At 37.8% G+C, this 21771-nt stretch overlaps 1 protein-coding gene across 3 annotated transcripts in view; it reads right to left on the reverse strand.

Annotated features, from left to right (window-relative positions):
• Positions 1-21771, reverse strand: part of SPTBN1 (spectrin beta, non-erythrocytic 1) — a 181037-nt gene that overhangs the window by 152086 nt on the left and 7180 nt on the right. The window contains exon 1 of one of the 3 annotated variants that reach the window (XM_079110172.1): positions 16194-16350. The exons of the other annotated variants lie outside the window; for them this stretch is intronic. The gene's annotated coding sequence lies outside the window, so the exon portion shown is untranslated. Of the gene's footprint in view, positions 1-16193; positions 16351-21771 lie in introns of those variants that run through there. 3 annotated transcript variants of the gene reach the window in all.

Consider the following 21771-nt stretch of genomic DNA (forward strand, 5'->3'; position numbering starts at 1 on the left):
CAATCCCCAGCATCACCGAAAAAAAAAAGTTCCAAAGTTCACTTTACATGGTAACCTATCAGGAACACATTTACCCCAAGAACTGATTCCTACATAATATGACCTACACTTTCCGATCAGTTCTTCACCAAAAATGTCAATTACCACAATAGCTCAAACTACAATATGTAATTGATAATGAAAAGGTTTCTACCTAATTGTAGAATAATCAAAAGAGAAAATATTTGAAAACTATAAAATCCTACTTAAGAATGTGGGTGATCTTTGACCCCTGAATGTGAACTTGAAGACTTTCACAATCTGTTACTATGTGAGAGAGAAGGTATACCCTCACAGCAGCAGGCTGATCACCTGGGAATTTTCCTATCACTCAAACTTATTACTAACAATTTATATGGACCTAATTTTTTTCTTTCCTTTTTAAATATTGAGGATTGAGCCAAAGCCCCAGCCCTTTTTATTTTTTATTTTAAGACAGGATCTCACTAAATTGACCAGGCTGCTCCAACTTGCAGTTTGCTGCCTCAGCTTCCCAAGTTGCTGGGATTATAGGCATGCACCACCCTGCCCGCCCATTTTTTGAAATGTGACTACTAGTCCCTTAGTGTCTTTGACTGAATTACTGCCACAGCCTCCTGACTGGTTTCCCTATTTTTGCCCTACTGGAATTCATCCTCTTCCATACTGTAGTTCAAGTGAACTCTGAAAAACACACAAACTTGCCCAAAATCTTTTAAGGCCCTCTAGCTTCATCTCATGAGTCAAGCGTCTTTTGCGTTGCCTCAGTTCCCTTCGCTCCTCAATATGCCCCTCCGCCTCAGTCAGTCCCCAAAGTCTCTGCCAGACTTCATGCATGCAGTTCCCTCTGTATGTAACTCTCCTACGCCCTAATCTTTCCAGCTAGGAGGGATCATTCTTCCAGAGTCACCTCCACCTCCTTTACAGAGTTTTCCTTATCCTCCCATCTGGCACCTACCTGAATAAGACACACCCCTTCTGTAACCAAGGCAAGGACCAAGACACTACTGCATGCACCTGTGGAGAGTTCCCTGTTTCCCCGCTCTGAACACTTTCCCTGTCTCATGTTGTACCCAGTGTTAGCACAGAGCCCAGCATGTGGCATTATTCAACCTTGTGGCTAAAGCTCTCTCACCCTTTTCTGCTGCTAAGGGGACCTTCCCACCTTGTGCAGTAAAATATCCACCAAGGGGAAATTCAGACATGGCAGCTGAGTAAACTACCCAGTAACTTCAAAGTGCTCATGCCCCATCAGAAAGTTCTAGAGAACTGACCTCTGAAAGAACAAGAGAGTTCTTTCACCAGGTCTGCAGTTTCATGTGTTCAAATTTCTGTTTTCTCTGTTTTGTGCCCCCCCCGCCCCCCGCCTTAAAGCACCAGAGAAGACCCTTTAAATACTTTCTGAATTAAAAGATAGGGCTCGGGATACAGCTCAGATGGTAGAGTGCTTGCCTCACAAGCACAGGGCCCTGGGTTCAATCCCCAGCACAGCAAAAAAAAAAAAAAAAAAAGTTTATAAAATCCAAAAACTTCTTTTGTATCCTCTGTTCTGCCCCATTCCTGGGGGTAGCTCTATGAGATCGGCATGAACAGCAAATGCTGAGGTGTTCTTGGAAATGCAGCTAGGATTAAACATACCTTCGGCTCATATAGGTCTGCATAGATTCTTTCCTTGATCTAGAAAAATTCAACTGATAAAAACTATGGTGAGAAGTTAATTTCAAAGGACATTTTTCTACAAATCACCCACATACTCAGTAGTATTTTTGCAAAACATTCCCAATAAGAGATTTCTGTATGCATGCTCTTCATAAAAGCTCTCAATCTGATTACACCAGCTCTCAAATCAGAATTATGATTTTAAAACTCAATAGCTCACATCTGCATACTGCCATATATTTCTCAAAGTACTTTCAATTCTGTCATTTTATTTGATCCCTTTTTATCACTGATTTCTCAATGTCAACCCCAAACATTAAAAGTTCTTCTTCTTAACTTTTCCATTTCCAGAAAACTGGATTTTTATTTTAGCTCCTCATGGTAACAATACTCTTAATAATTTTTGCCACACTGAAAGTAAATATTGTATACAGTACATTTGCCGAGATTAGTCTTATTACAAAATAAGTGCTTTGTAAGATTAATAGCTTCATTAAAACTGAGAGTAGAAAAATAACTCATGGAAAAGTGTGAAAAATTCTGTTTTCTTCCTCCTATACAAAAAGTACCATCTGGAGTTATTCTGCAGCCAAAAATGTATCAAGAGATAAGACATTTTTTTTTTTTTTAATGGTGGGGGAAGGGGGAAACTAAATCACAAAGAAGACACTAGGATGAGATAATGCACAACACTGAAACCTGAGAAAAAAACGGTCCCAAAGATCACTCTCTAAGCTCACACCAGCTCAAGTGACCACATAGGACCTGTGACACACCACCCTTTACAATGAAGCAAGAGGCAGCACCCTGGGAGTGAAACAAGAGAGCTCAATTTGCTGCCAAAAATAAACTGAAAAGAAGCAGATTTTAGGAAGAAGACTGCAGTATGAGTCAGACGCCACAAGCCTAAGGTGAAACCAGAGAGCCACTGTTCTCAGGGGTGTGAGGGACCTGAGAAGGAGCCCCTGGTCTTGTCTTACATCTGGCTGTATCTTCTGAAGGCAATCAGTTCACCTCCCCAGTCCTCAGTTTGCTCATGTGAACAGTGAAGCACCATTAATAAGGCCCAAACTCAGCAGCTCACCTAAATCGCCTGGGAATTTTAAAATACAGATTCCTGGGCTCGTGCCTAGAAACTCTTATTCAGAGGGATGCGATATGTCCCAGAACCTATACTGTTTTTAAAAGTCCTTCAAGTGGTTCTGATGGTCACCTCTAGAAACCACCAAGCAAGATGATCTCTAAAGAACCACCTCATCCTTTCATTTTAACTGCAATTTAATCTCATTACTGAGAACCCAGGTCTACTTTTTTCTAAATTTTTCTGAGTACTCTACTAAAAACTGAAAGGCAGCACTTCAGAACACAAATGTCCAAGGGTAAGGAGGTAAGTTTTTTACTTGCCTTTAAAATTCAATTCAATAAAGGTATCTGAAATTCATAAGCAAAGAGGGCAAGCTGCACCCTAAAGAGTTGAAGCAGGATGGCTCTCAACTAAGGAAGAGGTTGAATTACAAATGCTTACTTTCCTATCATTCCACTTAGCCTGTTTTTCAGTCCTTCCAATCTTCCATTCTCCTGTTTGTAGGAGAAGTTAGCATTCCCTACCGAGAGAATATGGAAACTAATGAAAGAGAAATGGAATGAATAATTAAAAGAGAATATGGAACACTAAGCAAAATAAAGGTGTTGGACATTATTCAAAACAGCAGATGAGTGTTAACAAAAGCCAAAAAACTGCTGACCATGGGGAGGGGAGGGCAGGGGAGGGGCGGGGCTGAAGTGAGTAGCTAAAAAACACAATTCCTAAGTTTATGAAATTGGGGGCGGTTATCATTATCACTTACTCCTCAGAGTAGAGTAGGAGGTCAGAGTGTACAGTTATCACTTGCCATATTTGGAAATTTGGATACAACCCTGTGAAGAATGCTTACCTGACAGGTGGGACAAAGTGAGGAAATGGGGTCTGCAAGGGGCACTCATACTCCACCCTCAGTTAACTGCAGACAATGACAAAACAGGAAAAACTCTCAAGTGACTCACAGGACCCATTAAGCCACTGGAGCCTCCACTCTTGGACTAAGTTATGGTTTGGATCTGGAATGTCCACCAAAAGCCCATGTGCTGAAGGCTTTGTTCCCCAGTGAGACAATGTTTGGAGGTGGGTCTTTTGGGAAGTGGCTGGATCACAAGAGATCTGACCTCATCAACAGATTAATCCATGATAACCAGATGGACTACTGGGAGGTGATGGAAACTAGACAAGCAGGGTGCGGCTGGAAAAAGTAGCTCCCTAAGGGTGTTCCCTTAACTATATCTTATCCCCCTCCATTTCATGGCTGCTATGAGTGAGGAATCCTTCCTCCACCACACCTCTGCCATTGATATTCTGCTTCATATGGGGCCAAAAGCAATGAAACCATCTACCCATGGATTGAAACCTCTGAAACTGTGATCTCCAAATAACTTTTCCTCCTCTAAGTTGCTTTTCTCAGTATTTGTCATAGCAATGAAAAGCTAACACAGCATGCATTTGACCATGTATTCTCAGAGCTCTTCCTACCCATGCCTATGCCCATAAATACTTGGCACCTTCCCTTTCAGTAGACTCAGAGAAAACAATAGAATTGTTTCTGGGGAGGTGCTAATATCCAGTGAAATGCAAGAGAGAAGAGGCAGGGCACAGAATCTGAAGGTACTAACTGGACTGCCAGCCTCAAGAAGGCCTCTCCACAGGAAGCTGGCTCACTCCTGCAGGAGGCAGATTCTCCAAAGAGGACTGGCCTGAGGAAAGCACGGTTTAGAAAATCCAGTCTTAAGAATAGAGGGACTTTGGATTAGGCAGAGAGGAGTGAAGGGAGAGGAGGGGATGAGGGAGTAGGAAAGATAGTAGAATAAGTCGAACATTATTATCCTATTACATATATGACTACACGACTGGTGTGATTCTACACATGTACAATCAGAAGACTGAGAACTTACACTCCATTTATGTATGATGTGTCAAAATGCATTATACTGTCATGTATAACTAATTAGGAAAAGCTAAAAAAAGAAAATCCATATTCTTTAGTGTACTTCATTTTCCTCTAATCCTTCTCTTTTCCATGACCCCTCCTACTTGAATTTTATATGTATGTCTGAATAAACATGATTAAGTATCTCAATCCTCTGTGCCCCTGTTCCCCAAGAAAATGGAGACCCACAGTGAACATTATTTCATTGGAAATGTGTGCTAGCACTGTCCTTGTCACCCACACCTCCCTCACAAAAGTGAGGCCATAACCAAGGCAGGTTTTCTTCAACAGAAGGGATAAAATGCCCTCTTACCTAGTCTTACCCCAAATACTCATGCTTCAGGGCATTCCTCAACTCTGAAGGAATAAAGCTGCATTCTCTCTTCCTTGGTCCTGGCCTCCTCAAGTTCACCTTTGCCTGCCCTAGGTCCTTATCACTTTCCTTAGGTCAGCCTGCTTTTTTAAATGGGGCCTTTCTGTGAGATGTGACACATAATCCATTGCACCAACTGTTCCAAGGCTTCTGGTGCCAAGAAGACCATTGAGAAAAAGGCTGCTTTAAAAAGTATGTGGTAACTCAGACCTGGCAAATCTTGCTGGATTAGCTCTATTCCAAGCCTGCCCTTCCTGTGTCAGACTTCTCAAATGTTCACAGCTCCTTCTGTGTTGTGCTGACATCCTATAGCTAACCTAGATCCAGGTTGTCCAATGGAAACATTCTATCTCTGCACTGTCCAGTGAGCCATATGTAGCTTCCAAGCATATGAATGTGGATAGTATGACTGAGGAACTTAAATTTTTAGTTTTATTTAATCTTAATTAATTTAATTATAAGAAGCCATGTAGTGCTTATAGCTACCCTATTGGGCAACACAGAAGAGACCATAATTCTGAAAGCAGACTAAATGATACTATGCAACTTGGGAAGTATGTTAAAATCACCCAGAACCTCTTGACAGGTCCTGGTGCCTGTTCTACATCCCATACAATTAAATCAGATTCTCTGGAGGTGAGACCCAGATATCTATAATTCTTAAGGCTCCTCAAGTAATGTTAATGTACTGCCAAGGTTAAGAATCCCTGCTCCAAAATGTGGACACTTCTATCATTAATAGCAAATAGCAAAATGTGGACACCTCTATCATTAATAGCAAATTCCTATCCAACCAAACACTTCCAAGCACTATGCCATGTAAACAATTAGGTCAACTATTCCAGCCATCTTGCAAATCAATCATGGGACACGATGACAAACCGCAGGCTTGTTAAAAGTAAAACCACCTCCAAAAGGAATGGGTCACTAAAGGAAGTAACAAGAAAAAGAGTTCAGAAAATAAAGGAAAAAGAGTGTATCAAGTTAACTGTCAGCATCTAATGCCTAGCTAGCACAAGTATATACAAATAGTTTATTTTTTGGAGTCAGCAGTTAACAAAATACACCTCCAAATCTAGTACTTGGAACAAACAGCTCTAATTGGATCTTTTCCCTTGGCTAAGCCACCCACACACTATCTGTGCCTAATAGTAAAAATGTACTCTTACCACAGTGCATTTTTCTTCAAAAGATAATCTGAAACCTGTGTGCCCTTTCATTGGGCACATCTGATTTTTTTAAATAGCAGCAATTTAAAAGTAGTTTTGTTCCAAAATCCATTTGCTCTGGCTCACTCTTCTCCAGCAGCACAACCTCAACCTTCACTTGCCATTACTGATTTCACTGAGTGTATTGTTAACCTGGTGAAGCTTTTCCTTGGAGACTTTACTTAACAGAGGCATCATACCCAGAATGTAAAAAATGCAAATAGACACTCAGGTTTCTGCAGCTTTTAATCCTCCAATCAGCATTTCCCAAAGACAAGCAGTGCCCTTCAGGTTGACTGCTGGAAAGAGTTCCAAAGCTGATGCAAAAAGCTCACAAGTATTTTCTAGGCAGCACTACTGAAAGTCAAAAACAGGAAGAAGAGATTTTAATGGAGGAGTATTTGAAGGTCACTCTTAATGACAATAAAAGTTGTTCCCTCTGTCTTGATGAGTGAAATATAGATGATCCAAAATTAAACTCTCCCCAAAATTATTACTAAAATAATTCAATCACAAAACAGAACTGGAGTTGGCCAGGACTTCTATAAGTCACGTTAACCAATAGACTCCCCTCCAAGGAGAAAGAACTGGCTTGAGTCCATCTACATTCACAGCCAAGAAGTCCTCACAGAACAAATGTAATCCCTGCTACTGTGGCAAACCAGACTGAATTCCTTTTCATCTTGGCCTGAGTGGGCACCCAGCAGTAGGTTGTTACCCACTCAGTAACAACCTTTCAATGATCATCCTGATGGAGGGCAGAAAACAAAGAGTTTAACACAATACTTAAAACAGGATCCAGACTACACTGTTTTATATACATCTGAATGTTATATTGGATAGGGTAAACATGTTTTTAGAGTATACAACCAGGACTGTCAGTTAAAGTTGAATTTCACAATGAACTTTTTAGTATAGCAACATGACATGAGATGTTCATACTAAAGAAGATGTACTGTTTATCTGAAATATCTGATGAAACTGTTTTATACTGTTTATGTGTTTAACCGAGAATTCTAGTTTGATTTTCCTAAATCTGGCAAACCTATATATCCCTATGCTGGGGGGAACCCCAATTTTGGAGACAGATAAGGAGGAAGTCTAGTTTTGCCACTCCCAAACCACTCAAGCACTCCTGTATCAGCTATAAAAAGTGTGCTCTCGGGTAGTTACTAATTAGCTACAATCTGATAAACTAGTGCCCCAATGCCCAGCCTTCTCCACTTCATAGCTTCTAATTATATAACTGTCAGAAAAATAGGTAGCTGACAAAGCAAAAGTTAATTTTACCTTCCTAAGTAAAGGCTCAGATAGAGCAAGTAATTAAGTTTGATCAGGTGCCATGAATGGAAGAAATCATTAGTAGATGTTATCACTCACTCAATAAAATAAAAAACAAAATTTTCTTTGGACAAATGACATGAAGATAATAGAAAACTAACTGAATATATAAGTGGTTATTGTATGAATTAAGTATCCTAAGTAATAAATATTTTTTAAAAATGACTAAATCTATTAAAGAGTTATCACATGCCAAACATTCTAAATAACTATTTTACTGCATTTAACCCTAACTCCCTGGAAGTGTTATCATCAGGTCCGTTTTCCAATGTGAAAAAAAACAGGATATCAAGATGAGGTAATTTGCTAAGGCAAGGATAAATAAATTACCTGATTTGCCTCAGAGAGTCCTAGTTTATACCTGGTAGTACTGGTACAGTTATGACCAGTCAGTAACTAGCCGAGGCAGGCTGTATGGCTACAGAAAAAACTCTACCAATGTATTGGCAAAGCTCTCTCCCAAATCTTACCTTTCATGGAAGAAGGTCAGGATGATGGGATTTCTTTCTTTACTCTTACCTAGATTTCCTGTGTGATTACACAGATCAGTTCAAGGTACTGGCAGCAGGTGAGGAACATGCTTTCTAGGATTGTCCTTGAACCCCCTTTAAATCATTGCTATGCACAGCATAAATGATAAGTGGGCAGAGAGGACTCCTCCATCAACTTCCATTGATATCCCTAGGTCTCGAAAATTTCTAAACAACTAAGCAAAGTAATATTTAACCAGATCCTTCTATTTTGGCATGACCTTCATCTTCCTTCAGCTTCACTGGGGAAGCTAGGGCACACAGTTATTATTTTCATTAAGACAAAAGTAGATGTGCAGTATGTATGTACTAACCTTTAGTTCCAAACGCAATGGGCTTTTTTTTTCTTCCCAATATTTCTGTGAACTCTTTTTTTTTTTTAACCTTTGGTATCATGTATTTTCAAACACTTTGTATTCTCCCAGTAAATGTTTAACCATTAACTATAGCTTAACAACACAAAAACAGCAAACATGAGAATAAACCTGTAGGCTCACCTCATCTATAAAATTTTAAAATGCATTACAAGTGGTCCCAATAAGCAGAGATGAGATACCTTTCAGGGCTCAGCCCTTTGAAAATGGTCACAAGCACAGAGTTTAATCGACAGTGATGGTTTCATCCCTTCCACTTGTGTAATAGCCTCTCTGAGCTTTAGTCCCTTCCCTAATACAAAGGCACAGACACACAAAGATCTACAAGGTCCTGCCCAGCACTAACACCTCCATTTCTATGTATTCTCTACAACCTTTCTGACCATGAGCTGCAGCCTACAATGAGAAAGCACTGTTCTTCCACAAAACTTCGTAACTACTAGCTCCCTAACTGCTCCACATAGGTAGAGCAGGTGAGGGTACCTGCAGGCTATCACAGGTGAGGAAACAATTCTTTCAAAAGCTGATCTATACCAAGGCACCATCCCTCTCATCACCAGATGAAACCCTGTACTTTTAGAAGACACGACATAGGCAAGGGTCCTGGGACCAGGCCTGGATGCAGCTCTTTGGTGAAGAGCAAGTGGACCCATGTTTGTGATATTCCTTGATATAGAAGCTTAACTGCTACTGGCCCCAGGCCACTTGAAAGAATGTTTTTTAATGATGGTTTTTGTGAAGGGTCACAAATGCTTTTCCTACAACAATACTAAAATCAACGAAAAGGACGAGACTGGGAACCATGGCTCCAAAGGATTTCTCTGGCTCAAATCCTCAAGTTGCCTTCAAAAGGCAAGTGTACTAACTGTACTGACATAATGGCAGGGGGAACAGGGTGGGAATGGGGCAGGACAGGGAGCTGCTGAATTAACTGATGAATTTTTTTTTTAAAAAGTATCTCCTGTCAGGAAAGAGCAACTGCCCTTCACACATGTCCCCTCACAGAGGAAAAAACAAGCAAAACAGAAAACGAAAACTGAGTTCTCAGCGTAGAGTCTACATGATTTATAAGAAAAACTGAATTCATCATGAGGAGGGAGAAAAATTAATGGCACAAACTCAAAGGTCTGCAGAGTTGGTCATTACATGGTTTTACCCAAGCATACTTAATAAAGCAGGGGGTTGCTTTTTACCTACTTTATTACACAAGGTTTACAGCTGCTTTAAGTGAAAGCTTCCATTCTGAGATTTCTTACATATGCAGGCATGAAATCCCTGGCAACAAACACTGTATTTGAATCCAAAGGCTTTTGGTGGAGAAATAATACCTTTTGACAAAGACTGTCTCTCGCCTCTGAGAGCCTTAATTTCAGTAGTGTCTCATTTCAAGACTTCTAGAAAACTTTTATAGAGTCAGAGAAAACTTTTATAGAGTCAGAAGAAAAAATGTTGAAGGCAATTAAAAAAAATGTTTGGGCCATCCACTTAAACCAATTAATCTCTGATAACCACAACAACTGGTAGGCAGGGCTTGTGCACCTTTCTCCTGTCAATGCTAGGTTTGGAGCACAGAAACAAAAGAATAAAGAAAAGCCCTAAGGATGCAGCACAGGCAGGTAACTGACAGTGACTACATTTTAAAAACACTGCCTGCAATTTGATTTGTCATAGTAGACAAAAGATTAGTTTTTCGAATTATTAAAAAAAAAAAAAAATGCTTACTGCAGAATACTAGAAAAAACAAAAAAAATCAGACTCTCCAATAGTTAACTTTTCTAACCAACAAAAACAAAGTTTCTTCCCAATGTAAGTAATAAAGTGTAAATTCTATAATTTTTGCTTTTTGAATAGGCTAGACTAGTGCATATCAAGCATATTCTATGAAACCCCACTCTGACGAGGAGACTACCAAAAGTAAAAATTCCAAGGTCAGGTAAGCTTGGGAAAATACCACTCTCCCCACACAGAAGGCCTATTAGAATATAAAGTCTCAGCTTAAGCAGCCTATTACATTTTACTTAGCCAGGCACAGTCTCAATTTATTTGACCAGGAAATGCCCTTTATATATAACACATGTCAACAATACTGCAAAACTAGTGCTTCAAAAAAGTTAGTGGGAAACACTGAGTTAGACCATATTGTCTACATTGTTATTTACATTTAACTAAAAACTTCTAAGGATCACGCATGTCCAGACGCTGATCACATGAGAGGATTACTTCCGCCTGCTCCCCTTGTGGTGGGGTGGGGCATGTGGATAGTTCTGGTCAACCAATACAATTGTATACATCCCATTAGCCAAAGTAAAGAAACTTGGGGCAGGGACTCTGTTGTCCTGGGACATATTTCACGAGTGAGAAATACACTGTTGTGAGACAACACCACTGAGATATTGGAGATGTTTGTTGCTACTCTAGCACCAGACTCTTGCATGATACACCATGTGAGGAAAAGAATTTTTCTTAAAACATACAGACACACACATATACATATATACATATAGCTATATGTCAAGGACAGAGAAAGAGCAGAATAAGCACAAAAGAACAATGACCACTTTTTAACAAGGCCACTTTGGTCTAAAGAATCTTAAATCAAGCACTGAGGATCAGTGAGTTAGAATCAAACACCATTGTATTTGGTGACAAGCTAGAAGTGACCAAGGGGAGAGGGAGCAGGCAGTGAGGACAGTAACATCATTGAGGGCCTGAACTGTGCCAGACCCTGAGAAATGCTGTGCATTGATTGCTGCACTTAATCCTGACGCTATGATAGCTGGGAGGCCATAAGCACTGGTATCATCTCTTCCATCAGAAAACCAAAACCTTATTACATAATTTGTCTAAGGTCATATGGATTTCTTAATTTGCTTATGATCACATCAAATGGCAGTTGTGCACCTACTTCTCTGTATTCTTTTTATTACACTACCAGTTGGAATTAGTGGGAAAATCTAAATTACACTTTGTTTTTTTTTAAAGAAGTTTTGAGTTTCATTTCTGAGGCACTATGCAAGAACGTGAAAGCATTGCAGAATCAAAAGGAGGCAAAACTGGTGCCAGATAGAAGGCCCTGAGCCTATAAAGAATAAAATGCTCTTAATGATCAACCTGATCGTTGTTCACAAAGCACGTAGGTATTCCTCAAACCAAAATTTACTTTTTCAAAGTTGGAAGGACAAGCTTATTGTAAAATACTGAAGATACAGAGAAGCACTGAGACAAAAATAAAAATCAAAAGTAATTCCACTACCCACCTCCAAAATTTAACATTTGGAGTATTCCCATGTTTCTTTATCTTTTATGTATTTTTCTATATAGTTAAGATCTTACCATTATATAATCTTGTGTTCTGCTTTTTTACCCTTACGTTAAAAACTTTCCCAAATGATTAGATTTTCCATAATACTATTTTACGAACACAATATTTACATAATGTCAGACATAAGTCTAACCACTTCACTTACATTAACTTATTTAATCCTCACAATAAACGTATATAGTCTAAACTGCGATTATCCCCAGTTTACAAATAAGGTAAATGAGACAATAAGGGTTAGTGACTTGCCCAAGGTCACAAAGTGAGTCTATGGTAAAGCTGGGATTTAGACCTAGGCAATGTGGCTCCAGGGTCAGTCCTCTTCACTACGACACTGTACTGTCTCCATACATTCCATCCTCTAACTTACCAAAGTGGACATTTAGGTTATTCCCCATTTTTAAAATTATAATGTTATAAGACACATCTTTTAGGCATCTGAAGCATTATTTTATCTAAAACTATTCAGACAGCAAAACTCATACCATACCAACAAGTTCAATTTATTTTCAGCTAACTGACAACAGCTGTGGAAACATCTAAAATGGCTAGCATTTCATAAACCAGCTCATTACTCCACCTACCCATGGTATGACTCCCACGTGGTCCTCACCTGTCCACTCCACTGCCATCTGCGGCAGATTTCAGTGAAGTTTCCATCTGCCTTCACACTGCACAAAGAGCCAACTAAAACCCTGGGTCTGTTCTGTGCAATCCCCAACATATATAACCAAATTCCATAAATTTTTATGTCTGGAATATTTTAAGTGCTAAGCTTCCTTGTTCCTTGTCTTAGAAGCTTGTGTCAAAACAGGACACACAGATGAGAAGAGAGATAACATCCAATATGCGTGTGTAAAATTAAAAATGAATGTTTTTCTAATTCAGACAATAATTCAGAAAAGGGATATTCAAATATCTAATTTTCTGCCTGCTCATCTTAGACTGAACTCTCTTTCAAGGTTAAGGGGATACATATTCTAATCAAAGGATGGTCTGAGGTGAAAACTAACCAAAATAATTTCACATGAGTAAATCAGATAATGGCATGCAAAGCCAAAATGAATTGGTAGTTTGTAGTTCATGTCTTCTGAACTCTAATTTCCCAGTTACAGTATCCAAAGATGTGTTAAAAAACAAAACAAAAATATGGGACATATATCAAAGAAAAAGAAAAAAAATTTTAAGAACTGTAGAAGGCATAAGCTCAATAAAGAAATTTTCCAACATGTCAATATCATAGAGAATTCATTTGCCACCTAAAATGAAAACATTAAGACATCTAAAGAAACTATCTACATGTGTTTTCCACAAAATATTTTTCCATGCTGTAAAAACATAAAATGTTTCTTACATACTCTAAAAACATATCTAAAACATGCTCAACTTCAACTCTATTGACCAAAAGGCATAATAATTATAAATGAAAAATCTTTGCATAAGTCACTTACAAAGAGCCAGAAATAATGTTTCTATACAAGAAATGGATGAGCAGACCTTTGGGGTATATAATATACTGAAAGTGACAATGCAAATTTAGGTAGAACGTACTAAAAATATGAAGAAAGTGACCAGAAAAAAAAACCAAAAAAACAAAAAAAAACCCGACCATTTGCATGATACTCTACAAAGTTATAAAATTATTGCCATTTTTCTGAATTCAATTTTTTTTCCAGTAGAGGGAATTGAACCCAGGGTCTCATGCATAATAGTCTAGCACTCTACCACTGAGCTACATCCCCAGCCATAAATCCAAATTCTTAATGGACTTTGTTATGGGATAATTACAACATCTACTGATGCTGTCTTTTAGATTTTCTTTTAAGACATCTTTTTTTTTGGTGGGGGGCAGTTATTAGGGATTGAACTCAGGGGCATTCGACCACTGAGCCATATCCCCAGCCCTATTTTGTATTTTATTTAGAGACAGGGTCTCACTGAGTTGCTTAGCACCTCACTTTTGCAGAGGCCAGCTTTGAACTCATGATCCTCCTGTCTCAGCTTCCAGAGCCACTGGAATTACAGGTGTACAGTAGTGTACCTGGCTCTTAAGATATCTTAATTGGAACCTGGTTTGTATTTAAGCCCCTCAAAGTTAATTCACTGTTTTCAAATCATATTTGACATATAAATCCTTGGTTCTTATTTTATTTTCACTTATTAATCCAAATACTGCAGTTTATTTTTAACATTTCACCTTCAGAGAGCCCAAACTAATTAACTGTTTGCCTTAATCCTAAAGGTATCCAACCCCCAACTGTGATCACCTCACCATCAGGCTTATAACTATACAGAATCTATCCCAAAGACTGCCCCCTACTTGATTTGTTTATACTATCTCACTTTAAAATTTTCCCTTTCTATTGAAAAGAATTGAGAGACCACAGTTAGGAAGGTAATCAATTACACACAAGAATCAAGTACTACAGAGAAACAACAATGACCCTAAGAAGTTAAAAAAAGGGGACTGGGGTTGTGGCTCAGTGGTAGAGCACTTGTGTAGCATGTGTGAGGCACTGGGTTCAAGCCTCCGCACCACATAAAAATAAATAAATAAAATAAAGGTATTGTGTCCATCTGCAGCTAAAAATATATATTTAAAAAAAATTTTTTAAAAAGAAGTAAAAAAAGTGAACAATTTGGTTCCACAGGATAGTTCTCAATGCCTCTTACTCCGCCTCTACAGTTTTTTGGTGTCAAACATCAATAATCCATGTCCAAATGCCCATCAAACATAAAATACAGGACTTTTTGTTTTAAATCTTCAGAGCCCCAATTGAAGCATAAAAAGGGCATATTTCTCAGTGAGTAAAATAAGTGGGATGGAGGAGTCAAAAGTGAAGTTTGGGATAATGCCGTACTAATTAGTCCAGTAAAGCCATGCAAGGTAAGATGTTATAAAAGAACTATGTGCATAAACTTACAAGCTTTTTTTAACTGTTAGAATAAACAGACAAACAAAAACAACACTGAAATAAAGAGGAAAGCAATCATGTCCATGTCTTAGTAATACATGTAGAGGAACAATTTTGCTCAAGTGAAATGACAAGTTTCAAATATTTTTGTTAACCTGCAGCTAGTTATTTTAAGGCAGGTCCAGGCTGCATTAGTGCTTGTCACACAGCTTGCTCCCAATCTCTTGGCAGTTTTCCAACACATTCCAACTTTTTATGCACAGCCTTGCTGGAATCACATCCCATTTATCTCTAAAGACATATCAAGTAAGATGTTGCCACACTACACAACCAACCTGCCATTTCTTCCCATCAGGTCACTTTGCATAATGTCTGACTAAGGGAAAAAAAAAAAAAAAAAAATCAGACCACCACATCAGCTTGGTCTAAAGGATCCAACTCATGTTGGTCCTCAAAATAAATTAGCAGAATATTGGTCAAACTGGGGAGAAATGCTGTGCCTTCATTCTCAAAGAAAGATTAAATATTTATCAACTAAAGAACTGATAGGAAAGGAGAAAAAGATAAAATCCTCCCAAAAAGGACACCTGGCAACCTGGAACCTGGACTGCAGATGCTAAACCCTAATCATGCCACCACTGCCTACATTTTAAAACACATTATCAATGGGGCGTATTTTAAAGGATAATCCCAGTATTAAATGAGCTCCATTACCTCTGAGAAAAGAACAATTTAACATAGCAATACATGTTCTAAAAGTCAGAGGACTCTCTAAGTGTTAATATTTGGCCAAAAAAAAAAAAAAAAAAAGTCATCTTCAAAAGCAAACTGAAATAGTTAACCACTGGCTGTTACATTCCATTCTTGCTAAAAACATATTTAATTAGCACATTTAAGCCTCATGCTCGCTCTGCACAGCTGCACAACATTCCAGAGATAGGCCAGCTATCCATATACTCTTTACATTTATGTAATGGGGTTCTTTTAAAAGTAGAAAAGACTGAGAAGCAGTTCTCAAGCATGACCCACTAAAATTATATTTATTTCATGTAAATAAGTTTCCTTTAACAAGAGGGTAGTCCAGGGGAAATATATACTAATATTAGTAAAAAAATGCAAGCAAACACACACTAAATAATTCTATAAAGCCAGAAAAATACATATAAAAAATTCAAATGAGAAGACAAAAATAATAATCTTTCAAAACAAAAGGATAAATCAGCCTGCAAATTAAACTTTTACACTTTAACAATCAATGAGATTTTTAGAGCTAGGAGGAAACCTGGTGTTTAGCATGTCAGGAACTCTCATTAGGAAAGCAAAATAAGTCTTTCGAAATGAGAAATGATCCTAACTAGTATGGAGGAAACTCAGGAATTCCTTTAGTAGTGGGTACTGATTTTATAACAAGCAAATAGACAAACAAACGAAAACCCTACCTTTAAAACAAAATAAAATGCAGGTGTGTGCTGGTTTCTTTCCTTCCCAAATGGCACACAAATCTCTCTGCTTTAGGACTGAGGCACTTCCTCCTCTGCTCCACCCCCAGGAGATAAGTTGGGAATTTGAGGACAGCTGGCAGCAAGCAGAGTTGTCAACCTGCTATGAGAAGGACCAGGGCCCTCTCAGAAAAATCACCTGACTAATACCTCTGGTCACCACTCACCTCCCAAAATAGTGACAGGTGTTCTCATCCAGTGAGAGGTCCAGCTGAGGCCACATTCCAGCCCCCTGCCCTCCCTTAACCTGGGCCACCAGGACCCCATGGGCCTTGCCTGGGATCACTGCCATTTCAAGTGTCAAGGCCCAACATTTGCAGCTGCCTGGAGGTCAAGAGGCCTCCAACCCAGGCTCAAGACAGCCCAGCACAATAACCATCAAGCATTTCCTTTGACGCGTTTCCGCCCCCGGCAACGAGAATGGGTCCTATCAGGCTGGAAGCTTCTGAAGACTCCTTTATCTGGAGAAAGGAAGCCCACTTAGTGCAGCCCAACTCCATCACCCAGCCCAGCTCAAAGTTTCCCTCTCAACTAGCACAAGAGCTATCCTTTGCCCTGTAGTGTTTAACCCAAGAACACCATTTGCCACTTTTCCCAGGGGCCCACCATCTCAAAAGAGACTAACAACAACCTCAAAGTGCTCAATGGAAATTGCTGGAAAGGGTCTTCTTTCTCTCCCAGTGAAAGGGGGTGTCTATTCTCTTTTCCCTCCGTATGTGGGGAAATCCTTTCAGTACCTACCTCAGAAAGGGCCCAACTACTAGAATCAAGGAAACAAAGAAGGGTCAGTTTGTCACTTGCATTGTCCCATGGCCTAGGAATTAGAGAACTGGCTTGCATACTCAAATATGTATATTGCTTTTTCTTCTTGAAAGCTATTCTAGAACCAAAGTTAGAGTTTTAAAGAATTCAGATAATACAAAAGACCCTAAGAAAGCTAAGCTCTAGTCTACGCTTTTGACAATCACAACCAAACCCAGCTGAGTAAAATTTATTACACTGAAAAACCAAGATTATAATAACCACATCCATTCCATTTGTGACACATTATGGGGTAGCTATTTCAAAGACTCTCTAAAATCTGAAGACACAAAGTAAAATCAGATGTTGTCCGAAGCATACAGAGATCTCTCCTCAAGGGAATCAATCCAACTCTGATGGGAATTCCTTTCAAAACAAAACAGAAAGCACACAACACATTATCTAATGAGAACTTAATTTCTGGTATTTTTCCACTGCAAAAAGATTTTATTCAGAGAGAAGAAATATCTATAATAAACCAATTTGGGATTCTGTTTTTTCACCATTTTTCTCTAATACTCCTCACTTCTAAATAGCTCAGGGTAACAGTATTCATGTGACAGCTCTAACTATAACCAGTAATCAGATTTTATGTTTTGCCATGCTACATGTATAAACTGGAAGAGTGATAAACATCAACATATGATTATATAGACTGTTAAAACATTATGTTTTTAGCATAAGATTTGAAGATTGACCCTTATTATATAATAATGGTAAGATGAGAAATATGCACAGAAGGGGGAAAGACTTCAAGTACATTCACCAATATTAACTGCCTGCTGCTGGGGTCCTAGAATACCTAGGGATTTTAATTTTCTTTTTGTGTTCAGCTCTTTTTGTTGTTGTTTATATGCAATACTGGGGGTTAAACTCCAGGCTGCTCACATGCAGGAGTTCAGCCACTGTGCTACACCCCAACTCTTGTGTTCATCTTTATTTTCCACATGAGCTACAAAAAACATCTATTATTTTGGTAATAAAAGAAGATCTTTTCAAGAACTTTTTTTTGTATTTTTGTTACAATGATTTTAATGTTAATTTATGCCTGAAGGTATATATTTTTATAAACCATCCATGAAACACACACACACACACACACACACACTCACAGAACACATATACTATACGTACTATCAGACACTGTCAAATATTCAGGAATCCTAAAGTGATTTTTTTAAATGAGCATTTTAAGACTATTGTGGGGCAGGAGTCGCAGCTCAGAAGTAAAGCATTTATTTGCCTAGTATGTGCAAGGATCTGGGTTCAATCTCCAACACAAGAGGCGGGGAGGTACATGGAAACTACTGGGACTCACTATGAAAGTTCCCCCATACTTCAGGTTAAAAAATACAAAGGAAAATGTTTGCATGTTACAGAGCAAAATAAATAAGCATTGTTTTAGGGAAGAATCTGGGTTCTCCTTTCCCTTTAAGTAAATAATATACAGGAGGAAAAGGGCCATACAGCTGGTGAAGAACATTCCAGAAAAATGTTCAGTCTTTCAACATTCAGATTTGGCCTTGAGGCAAACATACTAGAACAAAAATTATCTCTGAACCAGTCACACAAGAGAGTAGGGAAACACGAAGAAACTTCATTCAGAGCCAAAGGCTATAGCCATTAGAGGCTGATGTCCTCCTGGACAATGGTTTAGTCAGGCTCCCTCGTGGCCCAGTTCCTACATCTTTTCCCACACTCCACGGAAATACGGAAATGCCAGAGCTCTCTCTAAATGCACATTAAATCAAGGAATGGAAAAATTCTTTTAAAATTTCAGTATTCTTTGTATTTTCAATATTAATTCTAATTTTCTGTAAGTTCTTGGTAGAAAAAAAATAATTTAGCTGATTATTTTATTTATTAGTTTTTATCCAGCTAAAGTGAAATTTGCTCTGAAATGATAGGATATTTTTGATAAAGACCAAGACTTTAAATACTTCTCAAGATCTGGAAAATATGAAAAGACTAAATACTGAGATGCCAAAACCTTCTCTATCCCGTCCCCAGAGATAACCACTGTTAACTGGCTCACAAACCTTTCTAAGCCTAAACATACTTCACTGAGCAAATTACATATATACTTCAAGATAATAAATTCTATTATATTTAAATACCACTCTAAATTTCATGCTGGTTGATTTGTTGGGTAAAAATCTACAGTTGTATTCTAATACATATTTTGCTACATAAATAGTGGTTTCAAATTTGCATGTAAAAGATTAAAATTAGTATGTGGAATATGGCTCAGTGGTAGAGTTCTTGACTAGCACGCAAGGGATCCTGGGTTTAATCCCCAGCACCACAGGTGGGGAAAAAACAGATTAGAATTAGCAGAGAACTGTAGATTCCAGAGCAGAACACCCAGTGGTTCTAAAAATCATTCAGGTACTTACAGTTGTGAATTTATTAAGAATAGAATCTTGACTTCTATAAATGAGTCAATTTTAAAGCAATCTTGAAATTATAACATCTGATTTTCCTTTTTTGTTGTTATTTTGCTTTGTTTTCTGTAGTATAGGAGTTAAACCCAGGGCCTCACACATATTAGGCAAGCACCCAACCACTAAGCTACACCTTCAGACCAACATCTTACTTTCATATCTCAAAGTACAATTAATCCTTGAAACATTCCTCAAACAACCATTTAGTTAAAGTTCATGGCACAAAAACAAAATTCATGGAAGTAAATAATTCAATTTTGTAAGCTTGCACTTTATAAAGTACTGATATAGTCAGCAACCCCAACCACAGAAAAGTACTGGGCCCTCCCAAACATCAAGGGCAATTTGACACATTCACGAGATTTACTTTCAAAATATGGCCCTATAATAATAACCCATTTAGAAAAGTCTTAAAATAGCCCTTTGCCTCCCTTCATGATAGAGATTATTACACAGATACACACACAAGACAAACATGATATATATGCATCATGTATCTACATGTTAACATATAACATTGCACAAGAATTTTCTTACAAAAAAAGAACAGTTATCACTAAAATTAGTTCTTCCCAATCTTAGCCTATAACATTCCCAAATGCTGAGAAAATTCATTGAAAATATATCTAAATCTTAAGTAACTTTTGTTTTAAAATGTTCACTTGGTATTTTATCTATATTTCTGACCATTTTCAATGAAATACAATGGTTTAATGGTTGTGAAATCAGCAGCAGTGTTTGGGCTTCCAAAAGTGAAAACACGCATATCAATAGAATTCCTCAAGTTTGCATACTGGAAATATTAAAGACTCCTACTTCTCCCCATGTTTAAGCTGACATAGGATAGTGTAGAGAATGAAGCTAGCATTTCAGTAAGTCCCAATGTCCTAGTTTCTCTCACTTATACCTTAAGATTCTTACTCATCTTACCACTGCTCTTAGAAAAGTCCAGAGAAGTACAGATAATACAGTCCTTTGAAATTGAAATTTTAAACAGTTCCTTCATAATGATCTAGAATTGGGCAGATCTACTTTTTCTTTCTATTTCAAAAGTTAAAATGTTCACGGCTTTTTTGATTATATTTTTAAAAAGTCCTGTTGGGCATAGAGGTGCACACCTGTAGTCTCAGTTACTGGGCAGGTTGAGGCAAGAGGATCACTTGGGCCTGGGAGTTGGGGGCCAGCCTCAGCAACATACCAAGACCCTATCTCTAAACAAAATATAAAATTTTTAAAAAGGTTCTCAATGTCAGCTATTATACTCTTTACTGAACCTTTCTGTATGTGTAAAATATTTCAAAATTTGAAATAAGAAACATTAAGTCATAGAAATTTTCTTTCATACAAGAAAGGAAATCACCCATCAACCCAACACCCAAAACAAACCATTAATATGTTTATGTATTTCCTTCCAGACTTTTATTTAATGTAACTGGGGTCATACTGCATTATGCAGCTTTGCATATAGGTATTTCCAATGGATATCATGTGGTCAGCATTTTTCCATTCAGTAGTTTTCTACCTAAACCACTATTTTAAGCACTATAACTAATAAAATAATTTTATTTATAATATAATTTATTTAATTATGCCCTAGTAGAAAACAATTTTTTGCAAGTTCAAGACTGGTGTTACTTTAAAAAAAAAAAAAATCCATGTTTTAAAAACCTCTGTCCTTATTTATCTATTTAGGTTAAAAAGCTATATGCGGGATTTTAATCCAAAAAAGTATAAACATTTAAGGTTTCCATTACACATATAACCCATTGTTTTCCACTGTTTGTAGTAAGCCAAATGTTTGAGTAACAAGTGATACAGAGTTTCCATCTCACAGCAGCACCAACACCATTATTTTTAATTTTTATTTATTTATTTTATTTATTTTGCAGTGCTAGGGATCAAACCAGGCCTTGCAAATGCGAGCCAAGGGCTCTCCCATTGAGTTCAATCCCCAGGCCCCAGTCCCTACATAATCACTTGAGAAGTTAATCTATTGTTTTAATTTGTGCTTCATATACTGTTGAGTTTGAACAGTTTAATATAATGATCTGCTTCCTTGATTTCTTTTAAGCTTTCTGCTCATATCCCTTCCCCAAATACAAAGATTTTAATGCTTTCTAGTTTTTCTAAAAAATCCTATATATTAATCAGATTTTTCTTTCTGGTTATTTAAATGACTAATATTATTTGCCAAAGTGTATCTTTTCTGAACAAATTGAATAACTTATTCGAAAGAAACAGAAAAACTAAGCAAAAATTCCATATTTTATAAT

Source organism: Sciurus vulgaris, assembly GCF_902686455.1.
Source record: "Sciurus vulgaris genome assembly, chromosome: 14".
Lineage (NCBI taxonomy): Eukaryota > Metazoa > Chordata > Mammalia > Rodentia > Sciuridae > Sciurus > Sciurus vulgaris.